A 5,504-nucleotide genomic window follows, 5' to 3' on the forward strand; every position below is an offset into this window, starting at 1 on the left:
GAAGCGAAGCGAAGCGCTCGCAAGGAGGCATCCGGTGTCCGCAACGGAGCCGCGGCATTTCTGCCTCGGCGGGGCCTTTCCGAAGGAAAATGCACGCGAGGAAATGGCAGAGGCTTCCGGACAGCGGGATGCAGACAAACGCGTGCTGTGGAAGACCTGCCCTTTGCAAACATGTGTCTTGGGAATTTGGGGGAAAAAATGTTTTACTTATTAGAATATCTGCCTGCAAATGAGTAAAAGCAAATACAGTAGAAAACCTGTTTTCCAGAGGAATTTCTGGATGCTTGGGTACAAGAAAGTATGGCAGCCTCCTCCTAGGAAAACCTCCTAGGTTTATTCTCCAAAAGTTTTTAAAAGACACAATGACTTTTAAACTATCTGCTTCYTCCTTGTATGATTTTTTCTTATAGGTGAGTGCATTGCAACCTCCAAGATGACACTTAATACCAAAACTTCTCAAACACTTATGCCCTGACTACTACAGGTGAAGAATATCCACAGCTCTTACAGGTGTTGTAGGAACTGTATGCACTCAAGAAATTAGGTCAGAGGAGAACGAAGATTGACTTTTATACAAGCTGAGCAATACAGTCTCCAAAATGTATTATTTTCTTACCATTTTCCCTGACACACATGATCTGTTTCCCTCTTCAGCTGTCAGAAAGACTCCCATTTCCTGAGGACACACAGCTGATGCTGCTACTCCTTGCTACAGGCTCACCCGAATCTCACTCCATCATACCAACATCATGCCTGGGAGCGAGAGCTAGGAATGAAGTTGGCCCTCAGCGCCCTGCGTGGGTTAGCTGCTCTCTCTGCATCCCTGTCACAGGAGCACAATCCTACGCGAACGCATTGCAAATGCAGCCTAAGGAAAGTTACACCTTCCGCCCTCACAAGCAGAACGCTTATATAGGAGGCTGAATTCTCTGGAAGTGAATTTTCCAAGGAAGTAAATTCTGTATTTTGTTTTGAAGTTTTAAGATTTATGGTTCCTGTGTTCCACAGCCATTTTCCTATTGCCTGAAGAGCCATCATCTGTCTTCCTGAATCTCCCTCCAGTGGCTGACAGTTCCCTGTGCTCACGGCTCGTATCTGTGATTGTCATAGTTACAGGCAGGCACTTCCTCAGGTAACCTAAGCCACACACTGAGGACTTTGGACTATTAGGATCAAAAGCAATATCCTGGTCTCAGTGAAGTAAGTGGGAGTTTGCTTTTGACTTGAGTGGATGCAGTAGTTCCCACCAAGAGATTCAGCTTTAGCTTGTGTTGCACCGTGCGCCAGGGAAGCAGGGCAGAACTCTGGATGAACTGTGCACTCATCCGTCAGCTTGTGTCTGCCAGAGGCAGCTGCTGCTGCAGCGTGCATCCAAAGGAGCTTTTCACAGTTGGTAGCTGTGTTCTTAACCATAGTGAATTTTCAGTGATAGCCTAGAAATTAGTATAGCTAAATCGGAGTCCTGCAGGCTGGGTCCGAAAGCTGTTATTTTGTCACCATAGCTATTGGATGAYTGGAGCAGGGAGCAGAACTAGTATGTTCTCCTACCTTCCCCAACCACTGAGACTCTTGAACCTAATGTCTCTGAAAGTGGCTTTTAGATTTCTGTATTCTGAACAATTTTCTCAGCTGCAGAGAAAAAAATCAGACCACTTTTAATGGTAAATTAACAAACACAGTCACCATWTAACAAATCCTCCTCCTCTTTTACTTGAAATTGATGTTCTTGCTTCTCAGTCTCTAGCATCTTTACTGGGCTACCTCCAGCACTTTCCCATATTTATGAGGTTTGTGTCCTCCTGTGACTTTCTTGCTTTAATGTCCCAATATACTGGTAGAACTGAAGGAGCTTTCCAAACAAAGATGTAAAGTCTGAACAGCTCACTGGTATCCAGGAAGACAAAGACACAGGGTCCAGCTCATGCTGCCCCCCCCCCCCCAAGGCTGACATGTTGTGTGTCCACAAAAGCCCAGCAACACCAGTGGAACTTAGCATGTTTTTTTTCAGACAAATTATTTGTTTACTGAAAAATTCAGATACTTAAATAATTAGTAAATAATGTTAAATGTTGCAAACAATTTGATTCACAAAGTCTAAGCAAAAATGCAGCTACTTTGTTTCGACATTTTTTATACAGGCCAAAACAAAATAGCAGAATTAGTAATATGTGTCAAATCAAGAAGWAGTTTACTTCAGTTAAGAAGATCTATTGCCTGGTCACCAATCTGAAAAATCAGTTTAGAGCACTCAGGCTGAAAAGCTGACAAAATAAAGATAAAAGTGGAAAATCAGTTATTCTCACATGTCTAGCTGGTTCTTGAGATTATCGGATAGCAGAATTTGGTAGCTCACAGTTGCTCGGGAGCAACTTGATAAAATGTTGGGATAAGTGGAAATATTGTTAAAACTGTAATTGTTAAGAAACACCACATGGAGGGGCTACCTGCCTTCAAAACGAGCAACTGAACCATTTCCTGTTTCTTTTCCAGGGTTTAAACAAAAGCCTATCATAGAAAAACGTCTTTTGGGGGAAAATTTCACCAGCATCAGGGCAAGGAAGAGCATACAAGCAGGTATACAGTACCTGATCCTTCACAGTGCTACCGGATTTAAGCAATTAAACCCAAGGGTAATAATACATGAATGGCCTTCAAAAGATCTCGAACTACAGCAGGAACTTACATGGCATCTTACACTGAATGTTTGGCAATAATTTGTTATTGCCATTGCAGTTTACAATCCAGAACACACTACTCGGGCTTTGTGTGCAAYCGGGCTTTGGGAACGAGGCCTGCAAGGCTGCACAGCTGGCTGCCTCTCACTCCAAAGACAAGGTGTTACTCAGGCAGTGGGGAAACACCTCAAGCCTTACACATGATACTGTCCCTGCTGCCACTCTGAAGCTATAGCACTATTTCTTCTAGCTACACACAACCTCAGTGGAAGCTAGGCTCTGAGTTTCTAATGAAACACATACAGAGTATCTACTTTTGATTAAGGAGGTGACTCTCACTCAGGTGGACTCTCAGCTTTCTAATCACTGCTGGCGGGTGTTTTTCTTTCCTGTGAGGACATTTTGGTCCTGAATTTCCACCACAAAGCTCGCTTATCAAGGGATTGGAGTGAATTCATGCTTCCTCACACTAACAGTACTCTCTGCACTCTGTCTCCAGGACATTTTTAAATACTTTATTATTATTATTATTGTACAGTCAGAAACTCCTTTTTGAAAGATAAAAAGTGCTATGGATGAAGTAGTGGTAGGCCCTGAGAGTGYACTTACTGCAAAGAGAAGGTACTAAAGCCTCAGTGAAATTTCTGGAGAGAGCAAACAAAAAAGTCTGATAGTGGTACATGTATGAGACTAGATATTAAGCCTTAAGAGATGGGGCATGGCCAAGCAGAGAAACAGGAATCAACCATGAATGGGGTCAGGCAGGAGGACTGTAACAAGTTTTCCCAGGGAGAGTGATCAGGCTCAGCTATTCATCTCCACAGAGGCTGTGGAAAGCTGTGAGGTATCTCCATTCTTGCAAACTTTCAGAAGTTCAGCTGGATACCACCCTGAGCAACCTGATCCAACTGTGAAGTTAGCCTTGCTTTGAGCAGGAGGCTGGACTAAATGACCTCCAGAGGTCCTTTCCAAGCTGTATTTTTCTATGATTCTGTGATTTGGAAAAACAGTATCAAGGAGTAACAAGTGAATCAGAGGAAGAGCCCTCTGAGTGTGTGAGAAGAGCTGCGAGGCCCCAGCAGCAGGCATTTTAGCCTGCTCTTTGGTGGGAGCCAAATGCAGTAATGCTACTGCCTGGAAGTCCTGCTCTGACTCATCCCAGGACACATTTCTGCAAGGCACAGCAGAAAAGGAGAAGTGACTGCTGAGCCCTGAATTGGGGGGGAGGGGAGCTGGCCCCATGGAAGCTCAGAACAGGGAATTTTAGTCTTACTCATCATATTATTTTTATATTTGGTTTTTCAGATGTAAACCTCAGTGTTTCTGTCAGCACGTTAACTCTGTGTGCACCACAAGTTTGGCCACTAGTCCCAGTGACTCCTTTACCTCTGCTTCCATGCCCAGGTGAACAGCTTCCAGCTGGGAACTCCATCTAACCCACTGCAGTTTACTTCTATTTGTAAGGAATAAATGGACTGCCTGGTGACTGCTCTTCGGGCTGGGCAAACTTCAGTGTCTTGTTAGAGAAAGGAGAAAGATGGGCCTGGTCAGGGAAAGATAACCAGACAGCAGGTTAGGGCAGATGAGCAAAATGTGACAGATGAGCCAAAGAGGGTTTATGGGAAATTCAATGAGCTTCATCCTGAAAACATACTCTACTTAGTCCTTCTAAAGGAGGAAAGGAGGAGAAATCATGTATATGCCCATGAACAATGTGTAGGGCTGGAGCATAGTCTTTATCTTATTTACAAAAGTAATTAATGATGGATTCTGACCATGAAGAAAGGTTTTCTTATGTACTTCATCCTCAACAATTAAAATCACTGTACTCTGTTTTCTACAGCCTAATAATCTTCTTCACCTCTACAGGTTACAGCCCAAACCATGGTACACACCTTTCAGTTCACAGAGAACAGGCTGCTGTTCTATATGCATGTTGCAATATCAGTGCTGCAGACATACGAATACTTTATAACCAAGATGATTCACACTTTAATTCTCTGCATAGAAAAAGATCAAAACCTCTCCCCAGTGTGYGCATGGTGAGGTCCATATTCTGAACACTAATGCCAAGATTCACACTCCCAGCTATAGTGAGAACAGTGAAACCTATGCTATCACTCATCCTGAGCGCTGCAAGGTCCACACTGTACAGGGCTACGTACCCTCTAAGTGGAGCAACAATCAAACGTCAGTGTTATGAGACTGGTGTTTACACTCTAAGGCATGACGTGCAGCAAGGATTAAATACCAGGCCACTATAACAAAGTGAGTGAATGAAGTTCACTGAGTGCAAGGATCCCCAAAACAGTAATGCTGTGATTCAGAATGATCCCATCTCAAGTCAGCAGAGCCAGAAACTAAAATTTTCAGCATCAATAAATATTCACCACTCAAATTCTAAGTCTAGATATTAGAGTTCAGTCTAGTTTTCTATGCATGAAGAAACCAAGTCAGTGGTTTACAGTCTCCTACCAGATTCCTGATTCTCATTATTTCATGGGTTCACACTGATTATGAATCAACGTAGTCTCCATTTGGGTAAACTACAAAACTACTCAGTAACTTGGTACAAACAGTCTTGTAAGAATATCAAGGAGAACATTCCCTGATATGTTTGAATCTGGCAAGCTGTATGATGGAATAAATCCTCAAAGACTGAAGAAAACTTTGAGATTTCAGTTTTTCCTTTTCTATTTATTTAAGGTGACAGAGGTTGTGTAAAACTAGAACTGAACGGAGCACAGTTGGAAGAAAAGTTCATCTGAGGTATTTCAAAGCAGGTAGCGCAGCCTTGCCTTGCCTTGCCTTGCCTTCCTTTTCCTTTCC

This window comes from Rhea americana, unplaced genomic scaffold (genome assembly GCF_003343005.1).
Source record: "Rhea americana isolate MKP2758 unplaced genomic scaffold, rheAme1 scaffold_102, whole genome shotgun sequence".
Lineage (NCBI taxonomy): Eukaryota > Metazoa > Chordata > Aves > Rheiformes > Rheidae > Rhea > Rhea americana.